Genomic DNA, 15678 nt, shown 5'->3' with positions numbered 1-15678 from the left:
TAGCTGGGAATCTGGTGGTACCTTGTTAGTGTTGCCAGCTACCCTTAATGACTAGATTTGTTTATTTTATCTCTATTGTATTTCATTATACAAATATCTAGTCTTCATTAACCTTAACTACTGAATATATTGATGTTTTTTAATATATGTTGCGGTATTTTCTCATTATTACTTCTTAAACAGGATGTATAAATGCGTTATTGTTGAAGTTATTGTTAATGTTGTCAGATCCTAAGTGTGATGTCATTAATGGCTAGAAGTGTCAGGAAGGTGATACAAAAAGTCACCATTAATATATCTTGTACACCTGTAAGTGATGATCTTTATATAAACCTTCTAAATTAAACCTCGTGTGAGAATAAGTTTATCGCAGACAATGTTGTGTTGGTACCACTGGCTTGTTGACAGATATCAAGAGAGAAATTAACTCAAAACGTTTCTATTCTTTCGTCATAAAATAAGTCCACTTACCAAAATTTGTATCACTACATAATATAGATAATTTATAAAAATATATATCAAACCATATTCCTATACAAATTACAGACATTTACATAGGAATTTAATACATCAATAAACAGTCGGGGAATACCACAAGGGGGGGAGCTGTCTTTACTGTGAACTTTGTTGTTTGTTTTATATTGTTTTCCTTGTTGATTTATCCAGATGTTAAAATATTTTACCATAAAAATAATTCCATCACTGAGTATGATAATATTATTTGTTATTTATATATATTGGTTGAGAAAATATAATAATCTTTGAGGTCCCAATTTCTCCCCTACCATCACCCCATATCATATCTTATATTTATTTACGTTATCAAGTTTTCACTTATAGAAACGTGTAAACATTTAAGTTGGTAGTGTTGACTGATCTCTCTCTCTCTCTCTCTCTCTCTCTCTCTCTCTCTCTCTCTCTCTCTCTCTCTCTCTCTCTCTCTCTCTCTTATACAATCACTGTACTTAAAGGGAAAAGTTCTATTAAGAGTTTGGGGCTAAAGCGTTACTAAGGAAGGCTGAAGGATTACTAAGGGGTCGAGGCCCAATAAAGGTTAAGGGTTACTAAATGTTGAGACATCTAATTAAAAGGCTCAAGGCTTTAAAGGGTAAACCCAAGGCTACAATAACTAAGGGCCAACAACACTCCTTCAGGGGATTAACTGGAGATTTAGGGATTAACAAGAGGGATTAAGGTTCTCTGCCCCCTAATCCCTATGGGGCGATCCTGCTCATGATTCTTTATTGTTATGTATTAATTAGTGGCGCGGTGAACACTCGACCAGGTGTGTCATTACCCCGGTTTACTTTATGTTATGGTAAACTAAGTATTGTGTCAGGGTAAAACACACAACACACACACACACACACACACACCTCCCCCCACCACACACCTCCCCACCACACACACTCCCCCACCACACACACACCTCCCCCACCACACATACCTCCCCCACCACACACACACACACACACACACCATATCACTCTCCCACCACACACACACTCCACACACCTCCCCAACCTCCCCCACCACACACACATCTCCTCCACATACTCTCGCCAGCGTCACATCTAGAAACCTCCAGATATAATTACAAACAAAATTTCCTCACATATTGCTTGTGGGAACTGCCGTCGCTGTACTTAACTCAGCCGTGAATGGTAAGGTAGAGCCGTATTTACTCACTATTAATGATGGCTGCATGTAAATGAGAAGAGATTGAGAGGTGTGAAGGCTTCCTGTCTCCGCTGTAGTCCTCACTAAACCCGCGTCAAAGTACAGTTCATGGTGATGGAGGTGACGATTAAATGTGTATCACCTCCAGGTTCGTGTGTGTGTGGGGGGGAGAGTGTGTGTGGGGGGGTGAGTGTGTGTGTGTGGGGGTGTGTGTGTGTGTGTGTGTGGGGGTGTGTGTGGGGGTGGGGGAGTGTGTGTGTGGGGTGTGTGTGTGTGTGGGGAGTGTGTGTGTGTGTGGGGTGTGTGTGTGTGTGTGAGTGTGTGTGTGTGTGTGTGGGTGTGTGGTGTGTGTGTGTGTGTGTGTGTGTGGGGGGGTGTGTGTGTGTGGGGAGGTGGTGTGTGTGTGTGTGTGTGTGTGTGTGTGGGGGTTTTTGGGGGTGTGTGTGTGTGTGGAGGTGGTGTGTGTGGGGAGTGTGTGTGTGTGGGGAGTAAGTGTGTGTGTGTGTGTGGGGGAGTAAGTGTGTGTGTGTGGGTGGGGTGTGTGTGTGTGGGGGGGGTGTGTGTGTGGGGGTGTGTGTGGGGGTGTGTGTGTGTGTGTGTGTGTGAGCATCAATGGATGCAAATCTGCACAGACCCACCACACACTCCACCACAACCACACACACACTCCACACCACACTCTATCAACCACACCACACACCTACCGCACCCACACCCACCACACCACACACCCTCTTCACCTCTATCCAACCACACACCCTCACACCCACCATAACCACCTCCTATCACAACCACACTCCCACCACCACCCACACAACCACCTCCTATCACAACCACACACACACCACAACCCACACACCCTACATACACACACCACAACACACCTACACAACCCACACACACCACAACCACCTACAACCACACACACACCACACTCTTCACCAACCACACACCTACAACCACACACCCATAACCACACACACAACCACCTCCCATCTAACCACACACCACACACAACCACTCCTATCACAACACACCGCACCACAGCCACACACACCCACCACAACCACACACCCACACAACCACCTCCACTCCTATCACAACCACACCACACAGCCACACCCACACCACACACAACCACACTATCATACACACCCACACCACAGCCACACACACAACCACACTCCCCACCACAACCACACCCACACAACCTCCCTACCACCCACACACCCCACCACACACCCCACCACAACCACAGAGCCGTCAGCTGATCATCAGAGTAAAGTCTTAACCACAACTCCCCGCCATTAAGTCGTCGGAGGTAAAAAAAATACTCGTGAAAAGTTTCTTTACTGTTGAAACTTTTACGACGATGTGATGTAAAAAATTTAATAAACCCGGAGTGAGAGGAAGATTGTGTGGGAAGGTGTGTGGGAGGATGTGTGGGAAATGTGGGAGGAAATATGTTGGAGAGGGTGTGAGGGAAGAAGTGAGGAAAGATTGTGTGGAGATTATGTTGGAGGAAGATTGTGAAGTGTGTGGAAGGGTGTGTGGGAGGAAGATTTGAGGAAGAAGGTGTGGAGGAGTGTGTGGAAGGTGTGTGGGAGGAAGATTGTGTGGGAGGAAGATGTGTGGGAGGAAGATTATGTTGGAGGAAGATTGAGGAAGAAGATTGTGAGGGAAAAGATGTGTGGGGAGATTATGTTGGAGGAAGATTGTGAGGGAAGAAGATGTGTGGAAGGGTGTGTGGGAGGAAGATTGAGGAAAGATTGTGGGGAAGGTGTGTGGAAGGTGTGTGGGAGGAAGATGTGTGGGATGAAGGTTGTGAGGATGAAGGTTGTGAGTGTGGGAAAAGATGTGAGGAGGGTGTGTGGGAAGAAGATTGTGAGGGAGGAAGATTGTGAGGGAGGAAGATTGTGTGGGAAGGAGATTGTGAGGGAGGAAGGTGGAAGGGAGAGCTCCAGCAGGTGGCCACAGTGCAGGTCCAGCAGATGGTCACAGACTCACAGTACAGGTCCAGCAGGTGGCCACAGAGCAGGTCCAGCAGGGGGCCACAGGTGAATGGTCAAGCCAGAGTCTTTGACAACTGGTGTCCATCAGCGCCATGTTGACTTTCTCTCCCTGTTCTTGTTGACTGTCAACTGACTGTGTTGACTGTTACACTTGCTAGAATACCAGTCATGCTTCACCGACTATCCACATTACCTCACAGCACCTCACAACTTCACAGTGTGCAGTAAAACATTATTTTTTACTGTTGTCTAAATTTGTGACTAGTGTCAGCGCCAGCCAGGCTCCGATGTTACAACAGCCAATGAGAGAAGCAAATACGAGATGACAACACAAAACAAAACAAATATTCGAGCTGTGATTGGCTCTTCAAACTAAGTACTAATCGCTGAGAGCCAATTAACGTCCTTTATCCTGGTGTAGATTATGAAAATAATATCTTTACTCCCATGAGGTTAATAGTGCCTGTTAATATTTACAGTCACATTACACGAGAAAACGGAAGTGGAAAACACTGATAACAGAGTACCGTGAAGAAATGAGTTATTATAACACAGTAAGGTTACCAAGCACAAAATCAGTCTCTTGGACACTTGAGAAGTCGAGGAGCTGTGAGGTGACCCATCGTGGAAGATCAGCCAGTATAAGTAATATAGTTTCTAATCATTAAATGTACAATCACGATATAGGAGATATACAGTAGTTATGATGAATGTATTGGGGTAAGACACACTATAAATATATGTACCATTTTAGTGATGGCATTATAATAACAGTGAGGAGGCAAATTCTTTATTTTTATTTATTTTTACAAATTTAACAATATAACAACAAAGAAGTATTAATATGTTTGATAGGTAATGAATTGTCTTATTACACTCTATGAGTTCAGTCAACTTGGAGTATAACTTGGGGTGCCGCTGCCCTACGAGACGAGAGACTGAGTAATTCAGTTTGACTGCCGGTTGGTCTGTGCGTATAGAATTGCCGTCCTTATGTAGGGGACGTAAATAAAGACCTGAAAATTACAAAAGTATAATGATTTATTTATGGGTGTTTAACTTAATACTGTATAAAATTCCTCACGAGGCCAACAATATGTCAGATAAGTTCCCTGATGGAGGTGACCTGTCGTGAGGTATACCCAGGTCTGCCACCCACCACGGCCTCATAGATTCGTCACTACAGAAGCAGACGTTGGTGTTGTCCAGGCAATAGAGTCCTCTGGTGGCATAGATCTCCAGAGTGCCGATATCATGGACACCAGAAGAACTGAGGGAGGCACTGTGGGTGGCATCAATGGCACAGCTCCAGGAAGAGTAACAGCGAGTGCCATGACATCATTACGTGGTACAGTTCACAGACGTCACCTGACCAACACACAGGAGGGCTCACTAGGACATGTTTACCAGGGTTAAGTTAGGTTAGGTTAGGTTCGTTTTAGTTAGGTCAGGTTTATTTTGGTTAGTGTGTGTGTGTGTTTGTGTGTGTGTGTGGTGAATATTGGGTTGTTTTAGTTGTGTTCTGAGTATTGAGTTGTGAAAGTTTGTGTTGTGAGTGTTGTATGGGCGTGTTGTTACCCTTCCTGGACACACTCACAAGCATCTAGGGAAACAAACAATCACTTTTGACTCCATGGTGGTGTGGTCGTCTTGGGAGTATGGTCGTCGTGATAGTGTAATCGTTCTAGTACTGTGGTCATCGTGATAGTGCGGTCGTCGTGATAGTGTAATCGTTCTAGTACTGTGGTCATCGTGATAGTGCGGTCGTCCTGATAGTGTGGTCGTTCTATTAGTGTGGTCTTTCTAGTACTGTGATCGTCGTTTTCGTGTGATCATTCTAGTAGTATGGTCGTAGAATGGTCGTCGTGCCAGGTATTTCAACAATCCTTTATGGCATTAATTACATTCCTTCAATTACAACTCAAAGTGACCCGGAGTTATATTGGATACAGTTTTTATCTCTCGTGAAGGGGAACCTACTCGTGTACACCGGGCCATACATCACCGTGTCTGTTTGTGAGTATGTGTATCTGTGTCTGTGTGTGCATCTGTCTGTCCAGCCGTTCTGACCCAATTTGATTTGAGGATTACAATAGACTGATGGACGGGCGAACAGACAGGTAGACGTAGAGCTAGGCAAACAGACGAACAGACAGATGGACAGACTGACAAACAGGCAGGCATACAGACAGAAAAACAGATAGTGGAAAACTAGACAGATACATAGACTTACATACAGACAGGCGAAGACAGAGGCTGGAAGAAACAGAGAAACAGACTCAAAGAGACAGACAGACACAGAGACTGACAGAACGATAGACAAACCACAAAGCCAGACAGGTAGAGTTCGTGGAAGAAGACATCTCAAAAGCCAGGAGTATAGACTGGGTGTCAAGCAGCCATCATATAGCCATTACCCATGCCTCCGTTTGGTCATGAATATCTGTTATTATTGTCCTACTCTGAAAGGTAAACATTACATCATGTTTTACTGATGCTGCTGAAGCTAGTGGTCAGATGTGGAGGATATTTTAGGGAGATGAGAATACAGCCATAGGAAGATGATCTCATTCATGTTAGGTGGATGTGAATGCTGGTCCCATAGGCGTGATGACGGCGCGTTTGGGATAGGATAGATACAACACATTTTATGCTAAGCCTTCGTTACACAAGGAGGTGGCGTGGGCAACACTGCACTCAACCACCTTCACTTCATTAACTGTAAAGTCAGTTACCCATTTACAGCGGGATGGACTGGGATGACCGGGGATCGAACCAGCGATTCTCAGGACGGGAGACAGGCGCTCTGGGCACTACACTTTCCTCGTAACTGGTATAGACTTAATAGCGTATCTGATCGACTTGAAGTAAAGTACAGATATAATAAGTTTGCTTGGCTTTAAAATCAACGTAAATCTTTCCCATTAAAAGAAACTGGTCTTGTTATAGCACAAGTTAAGGGACAAATTATCTCACAGAGTGTTTGAGGACCCTGACTAGAGGTGGCGCCTGTTGTAGCTGACGCTGAAGTGCCTCCCTTCTACTGGCAGGTCTTGAGGTAGCTGTCAAGTTCAATTATGTCACCACTAAATTTCCCGGAATGTGGTCGTGACAACCTTGTGACAGAGGTGTCATAGGATATTGTGTACGGTGAGAGTGTCTGTCACTGATGTCATGTACCCTCGCGGCCTCTAAGTGGCACTCAGGAGCCTTGATGGAGTGGCACCGGGTGATGCCATCATGGAGATTAGATTCCCATGACGTGTGAGTGATGACCAGAGTTATAGGTCACAATCGAGGCTCTCCATTAACCGCTCCTTGGAAGGTCATCCTTGGCCTCACACCTTACCTAAAAGGTCATCCTTGACCTCACACGTTAACCTTAGGGAGGTCATCCTTGGCCTCACACATTAGCCTTAGGGAGGTCATCCTTGGCCTCACACATTAGCCTTAGGGAGGTCATCCTTGGCCTCACACCTTATCCTAGGAGGTCATCCTTGGCCTCACACCTTACCCGAGGAGTTCATCCTTGGCCTCATACAATAGTCTTAGGGAGGTCATCCTTGGCCTCACATCATAGTCTTAGGAAAAGAGGCAGAGAGAGAGAGAGAGAGAGAGAGAGAGAGAGAGAGAGAGAGAGAGAGAGAGAGAGAGAGAGAGTCCACCACACATCACCATCAACAAGTATCTCACTAACACCCGCTGTACACTAAGATACACCCAGGTGTCGGCGCCTTGGGGGTGAACAACACATCCTCACTTTGATATACAGACCAGGTGTAAACTGCCTTTGTTTTGGTCCTTCGTGACGTTTATGAATGTGTATAGAGGGAGTGAAATATTAATTCATACGTGTTATGAACATGTATGAATATAACCATAATCATACAGTACACATACATACATACATACATACATACATACATACATACATACATACATACATACATACATACATACATGCATACATACATACATTACCAGTTAAGACAGATTTAATGGGTTGTCGTAAGTTAGTATATACGACCTTTAATAGACTGTGAAATCAGACAGGCATAAAGAAAGAGACAGACATACAAAGAGAGACAGACAGAGACACAGACATAATACAGAGACAGAAACAGACACACACTGAGAGACATGCGCATAGACAGAAAGAGACAGAGTGACAGACATATAGACAGAAAAATAGACAGACAGAAACCGACAGACATTGACAGACAAACATATAAAGAGACAGACAGACAAAGATGAACTAGTAACAAAATGTGAGAGAATTATTACACTGGCACAGGAAGACACCGGACATTACACCAGCGGCAGCGGAGCGTAAAAGAGAGAAGAAAAAACAACTTTCTCTATGCTTTCCATTGTGAGGATAGGAAAGCCTTTTGCTCTCCCTAGTGAAAGGAGAGGGGAAAGGCTGTTGGCTCTTACTGTGAGGAGAGGAAGAGAGCGTGAGGAGAGCGTTGAGAGAAGGAGGGGAAGATGTTAAGTCAACAAATGGATGAAGGAAAACATTTTGGATTCGTATTAAATGCAGAAAAGGATGTGTTTTGATGTGGAGTGGTTTACACATCTGGGTATACTTGGTTTACATACAAATATGTGATGTTCAGATGTCCGTGTGTACGTTGAAGTTCATTTCAAATATTTAAGGTTTTAAGAACGAATTGAAATGATCTTTTGCCAGATAGATCGGCTAGTTTATTGAGCACCCCATACTCTTGCCTATGAGCGGTTGTGCAAAAGGATTATAGTCGAGGTCACAAAGGGTGTGTATAACAGTCCCCAGTGGTCAGGATATTATGGCATTAAGTGTTACAGAGTATTTCAGATACATTGTTTTTTTGGTTCTGTACAGTACATAAAGGGTGACTTATTCACAACTGCGTGAGTACAGCAGTGTGAGGCAATATGTCTGACCGCACACTTTGTTATTCACATCTGCGTGAGAGGTATTTAAGCACATTGTGTGTTTGGTTCTATACATGGGAAATAATAGAGCTACTAAGTGCAAAAAAGTGGATACAATCTTAATATGTCGGCTATCTTGCCATTAGAGATGAATTGTTGTGCCATTTCACACACAGTTTGCTTGGACCTGTCCCTAAACGGTTCTATCCTCACACAGTCGAGGACGTAGTGTTGGAGTGTGTGGCCATATGTCTGGCCACACACTTTGCATTTAGTTTTGTTCACATCTGCCTGAGGGATATACTGCCAGAGGTACTTATATCCTAACCTTAGTCTAGCGGTTACAACTTGTAATCTAGTGATCTTGTTACTTTCTCCATATACTGTACATGTTTTACTTGATACATCTCATCATGGTAAACAATGGATTCACTAGTGCCTCTTTGCACTTGTCTGGTTGCGTCAAAATCATCAACAAGTTTTTTCTGGTTACAGATTTAAGGGTTCTTTTCGTTACGTGAGTTTGGCGAGGGCATCGACTCTGTCATGTTCTTTGAGGCCTATGTGAGAGGGGATCCACAACAGTTTGATGTTGACACCCCGGCCAACAAGGTACGCATATTTGTGTCTGGCTTCAGAGACAAACGCGTGACAACTTAAGTGAGTATGGCAACTAATTCAGTTTGTAGAGTAAAGACGATGTTGTGTGTGTGTGTGTGTGTGTGTGTGTGTGTGTGTGTGTGTGTGTGTGTGTGTGCAACAGTCGTAAAGTCCGGTTAATAGTCATTTAACAGAGAAGCAACGAGGCAGACAACAACATAAAGCGGGTCGGAGTCTGCCAGCCGCTGCTCACTGTGATGGAGAAGAAAAAACAATAATAGGCGGCAACTTTGCTACGACGACTGCATCAGGTTGCCAGGTTATGATAATGAGATGAAATTTACGATTACGGGAAGAAAATCTACAATATTGCCAAGAAATCTGTATATTTTTTAACAGCATTAAAAAGGATACTTGTGAGAGAAGATATTTTATTAAATTATATAGAAAATTTATAACGAAGAAAATCTACTGTAACTGGCAGTTCTGCTATGGAAATTACGTTAGGTTGAGATAACAAAAATGAAAATATTGCAACAGGCAACTTACACAACAACTGCTGTAGTGTGACAGTATATTATAGAGCCGATTAAAATAATAATAATAATAGCCAACGACTGTACGTTATATTGTCATTTTACAATTACTTGCATAGATAACTGGATGAATTGCCAGATTAAAATACAATAAGAAAACACTGTAAAAACCAGTTGGGAAAATTAAGGAGAGGCAACTTCCCCGCAACAACTGCATTAAGTTGCCAGTTTATGATGAAGTGTCGTTAAGCTTATCAGGGCGGTGCCAGCAAGGCAAAGACTCAGTATCTTCATGACTTTAACGAGGAAATACAGTGTGTGTCTTAAAGTGGTGTGTGTGTGTTTGTGTGTGTTTGTGTATGTATGTGTGGCACTGTGTCAGGGGTTAGGGTGTCAGTGTACCCAGGTGCCTAACGTCTACGCCTGAATGACCGTATCAGGTTATTCAGTTCACATTTGTTCGTTTTTTATGTCACATCGAAAACGGATATTGGTGAACTTGTTATCTCAAACAGCGAGTCGAGTAGAAAACGGATATCGACGAAGGCGATAGAAAACGAGGGGGCGTTTCTTTCATGTTAGGGGAGACTGAGGCATTTTTTGTATACATTTATTTCTGTCTTTCTTTTTGATGTATCAGCGTGAGAAGAAAAAAACAACATATAAGGTGTTTTGAGTTTGTTTGTGTGTGAGTCATTGGCATCATTGAGGGAGTCGAAAGGTGTTGAATAAATTGAAAAGAAATAATAATAATAAAAATACTACTACTACTACTACTACTACTACTACTAATAATAATAATAATACAGTGAGCGAGTAAACAAAGAGAGAATGAAATAAAGTAATAGAGGAAATACAGAATGAGAGATGAGAAAGAGAAAGAGAGAAAGAACTTACAAAGACATATAGGAAAGATAAAAATGGAGATAGAGAGGGAGACAGATTACAGAGATAAAGATAGAGGAGAAAGATAATAAGACAAAAACATGATAGATAGAAGAGAGTAAAAGAAAGTGAGAGAGAAAAAGAAAGATAGTGAGAGAGATGAGAGAGAAATTGAGCCAGGCACTAACACACACGTAAGCAACACTAAAGTGCCAAGTTGAATGCCATCACCCCCCACGACCTTCCTCACTTTCCACGACCCTCCTCAGCCTCACCCTCCCTACTCCTCACACCCTCCTCACCTCACCACCCTCCCTCACTCCTCACCACCCTCCCTCACCCTTCACCACCCTCCCCTCCCCACACGACTCTCTGACCTGAGAACTTTATGACCAGAGATTATTGTGTGGGTTTTATGGTGCGCGAGGGAATACACACACACACACACACACACACACACACACACACACACACACACACACTTGATGTGACGTTCATATTTTAGGATTTCATAAGACAGACAGACAGATAGACAGACAGACAGACAGACAGATAGACAGACAGACAGACAGACAGACAGACAGACAGACAGACATTAAAATGATTTGTGTGTTTAGGGTTAAGGAAGGAAGGGTGTAACTTGTGTGATGTCAATAAGTGTGTGACTAAGGTAAACATGGCAGCAATAATAACTCAGAGGAGGATAGAGTTATAATTAAAGCTTTACATGATCAAGGGAAACAATCAGTGGTCATTAGCTCACCAAAGGCACCGTTGATTACCACTACACAAGTTCACTAATTAAGTCTCTACCCCCAGTCTTGTACAGGGACCTGCTCGGTGAATCCTCTTGTCTCGTGGTAAACAGCATTAATATATGACACCTGAACACCTACCTGCCCTATAACATTAATTACAATGTTGGGGGGGGTGGTTATAATACACACAAGAGGGGGAGGTAAGAATTGATTCCTAGTGGTTGTTTGAAGAGGGCGAGTAGTTATATTCTACATAATATAACTCTATAACTAACAATGCTACAGTGATCATATTTCGTGTTATTACCCAACATAACAACACCTTGATCTGTTATATATTTGAGATCGATAGGTTAAAGGTGAAGGTAATGGATGTGATAAAATTACAGACACCTCACCACCACTACCCACTACCACCACCATCATCACACCACCACCACCACCACCACATCACCATCACACCACTATCACCATCAGCACCATCCCTCTCCTGCCTTGTAATCCCAGCACAACAACCCGGGCAATAATCTGGTGTGCAGTAATCCCCCGGGTGTGTGGCAGATCCCTACACTATATTTACACCCCTGTTGCTGTCAGTCTCTCAAGCTTTCTCTTTCACGCTCCTTCACTCCTCCTGTCATTTTAAATTCCTCATTTCTCATCACCGTTTTTGCTGTTCTGTTTGAGTTATTATCACCTGGGTTGTTATTCCTTTCTTAGGTCTTTGTTATCATCGTGTGTGTTCTTATTCCCTCATTCGTATTTATATAATTACATAGGTATTCCTTTGTGTTATTTTGTTATTATCTGTCATGTTTGCCACTCTGTCATCGTGGTGTGTGTGTGTGTGTGTGTGTGTGTGTGTGTGTGTGTGTGTGTGTGTGTGTGTGTGTGTCTGTGTGTGTGCGTGCGTGTGTGTGTGTGTGACGGAGAACGATATATTGAGACACATGATTAAATAGTGCTCCCTTATTTGACGACAGGGAGACAGAGGCAGTTGCAACATGTCCACAGTCTCGGGTTGGCATTACGAGCTGTACAGTATGGTTTAAATTTAGAACTTTTTACCTGTCTATATGTGGTGAAGAAAGGTGTAGAGCAGATACCATAACAGCTAATAAAACTACTACTACTATTGCTACTACTACTTTTTTTTTTTTTTTTTTTTTTAAAGTGGCCTCCAGCCTCCCCCAATAGCCACACCTTCGCCGCCATTTATTTACCTTAATATTAAATATCCTAATACATAATAAGCTACTACTACTACTACTACTACTGCTACTACTACTACTACTACTACTACCTTGTCGGCTGTCCTTAGTCAAATTGCCTTACTGTTTACTATTGTTGTATTCCTGAGCCATCTTTACACAATACATTGGAGATTTTATACCTGCACGGTGTATGTGCTGTTAACAGTATAACTGCATTGTCTATATACACGTCAAATCAATAGTAAACCTGTGATGATTTTACTAAATGAATATTAATATTATTATTATTATTATTATTATTATTATTATTATTATTATTATTATTATTATTATTATTATTTCCATCATACCACACTACATGCTAGAGGTGTTCGGATTATCAGGGGTTAAGAAGGTACCTAAGTGAGGTCACCTGGGAACAGTCACGTCAGTCCCCAGAAGGAAGGGGTGAGGTCATAGATGGCACAACAATTGATCATGACTATAATATATTCACGAGTATACTACATAAAGCACAAGAACAAAATATACCATACAGAAAAATTAGGTCAAATAAGAATGAGCCAAGGTGGATGACCAAAAAACTTAAACATGACATAAGAATAAAGAAAAGAATATATAAGAAATTAAAGGTACGGGAGGAGCAGCTCAGAAATAGGTATAATGAACTATCTAGGAATGTTAAGAAAAATGTAAGGAAAGCAAAGAGAGACTATGAAATCAGAATAGCAAGAGAATCCAAGGCGAAACTCAAGGGATTTTTCCAGGTATATAGAACAAAGGTCAAGGACAAAGTTGGGCCTTTAAAGTCAGGGAGGGGGGAAGTGATAAATGGCAGTGAAGAAATAAGCAAAGCATTGAACAACTACTTCTTACCAGTTTTCACAAAAGAAATTCGCGATGAAATTCCAGAGGTGGAACTGATATTTAGGGGAAAGGAAGAAGAGAAATTAAAGAATATCACTTTCAGAAAAGAGGATGTTCTTAAGAGGATAAATAAACTAAAGAAGACAAAATCCCTAGGGCCGGATGAAATTTTCCCTCGAGTCTTGAAAGAGTGTAGGGAACAGATTAGCGGACCCCTCGTAAATTTATTTACAAAATCATTAGACACGGGAGTTGTGCCAGACTTGTGGAAACAGGCAAATGCAGTTCCCATATTCAAAAAGGGAGACAGAGCATCAGCGTCAAATTACCAGCCGATCAGTTTGACGTCAGTAATGGGGAAATTTCTTGAATCAATTATAGCGGATAACATCCAATCACATTTAGAGAAAAGCAAATTAATCTACGACTCTCAACATGGGTTTACAAAGGAAAAATCTTGTCTAACAAATCTGCTGGCGTTTTTTAGGAAAGTCTTCGAGGTAGTAGATAATGACGAAAATTACGATGTTATTTACTTAGACTTTAGCAAAGCATTTGACAGAGTTCCGCATCAGAGGCTTTTGAGAAAAGTTAAGGCTCATGGTATCGAGAGGAAAGTTTTAAATTGGATAAAATCATGGCTCACCGATAGAACGCAGAGGGTCAGCGTAGATGGTGTTAAATCTGAGTGGGGTAGTGTAACCAGTGGGGTTCCCGAGGGGTCAGTACTGGGCCCACTCTTGTTTATAATCTACATAAACGATCTAGATACTGGGATCAGCAGTGACATAAGCAAGTTTGCGGATGACACCAAAATAGGACGGCAGATTAATTCAGGACAGGATGCAAATGCACTACAAGAGGATCTAAATAAACTGCAGGGGTGGTCTGAAAAATGGCAAATGAAATTCAACACCAGCAAGTGCAGTGTACTTAATATTGGAAGAACAAATACTGTCAATGCATACAGCCTTAACAACATCAACCTAGAGAAGTCGACTTGTGAAAGAGACCTAGGGGTACTTGTAAGCACGGACCTACGGCCTAGAAAACAGTGCGTTAATGTTCGAAATAAGGCAAACAGAGTATTGGGTTTTATATTTAGAAGTGTAAGTAATAAGAGTGCAGAGGTCTTATTGCAACTATATCTTGCGCTAGTCAGGCCGCACCTCGATTATGCGGTTCAGTTCTGGTGCCCTTATTATAGAATGGATATCAATTCAGTAGAGTCGGTGCAACGAAGAATGACGAAAATGATTCCGGGACTTAGAAACCTTCCATATCAGGATAGGTTAAAGAAACTAAACTTGCATTACCTAGAAAGACGAAGAGTGCGGGGAGATATGATAGAAGTATTTAAGTGGGTGAAAGGAATCAATAAAGGGGATATAGATAAAGTTCTTATAATATCCGAGCAGGATAGGACTCGGAGCAGCGGATTTAAGTTGGATAAGTTTAAGTTTAGGAGGGAGATAGGAAGGAACTGGTTCACAAATAGGGTGGTGGATGAGTGGAACAAGCTTAGCAACTTTGTAGTAAGTGCTGGAACTCTGGAAAGTTTCAAAAGGAGGCTGGATAGATTCATGGATGATAGGGAGTGGTAGTAACTCTCGACAGGAGCTGCCATGCACAGGTTAACCGGCCTATTGCAGACTCCTTATTTTCTTATGTTCTTATGTAACACTGACCACACAACACGGGCCCGATGTTACGTCAGGTGAATCTTATCGGGAAATTCCTAAAAGATGATGAATCGTAAATTGCCCGTTTATAAAATGGAGATAGATTATTTTACTTACATTTACTCTACAAAAAATTATCTTGACAAACTGTAAGATGTGAGTGAAAATAATGAACCTGACCTGCATGAACAGCCGTTAAGTGGTAAAGGATTAAAAAAAATAAGAATTGATAACTCTGTGACGTCTGGCTTGGCATGATCAGATCAGAGTGTAATGTTACCTAACCTAAACTATTTTTATATATGAACATCGAAGTCTGTAATATAATGTATATTTTGTTATTTATTTTCAATATATAAAAATATTTATAAGATAAAAACACATTTATTGCTGTTATTTTACCGTTTTACAACTGGTGATGTATGGGAAAATAAATTACTATCTGGCAAAATTATATAGAAGACGCATAGAGTAAACAGTAATATAACTTAAACAAATTTATATAAGTAAAAAGATTAAACACATGT

The sequence above is a fragment of the Homarus americanus genome, unplaced genomic scaffold (genome assembly GCF_018991925.1).
Source record: "Homarus americanus isolate GMGI-L3 unplaced genomic scaffold, GMGI_Hamer_2.0 scaffold23617, whole genome shotgun sequence".
Lineage (NCBI taxonomy): Eukaryota > Metazoa > Arthropoda > Malacostraca > Decapoda > Nephropidae > Homarus > Homarus americanus.
The sequence above is the reverse complement of the archived record's forward strand: the minus strand, read 5'-3'. Positions refer to the sequence as shown.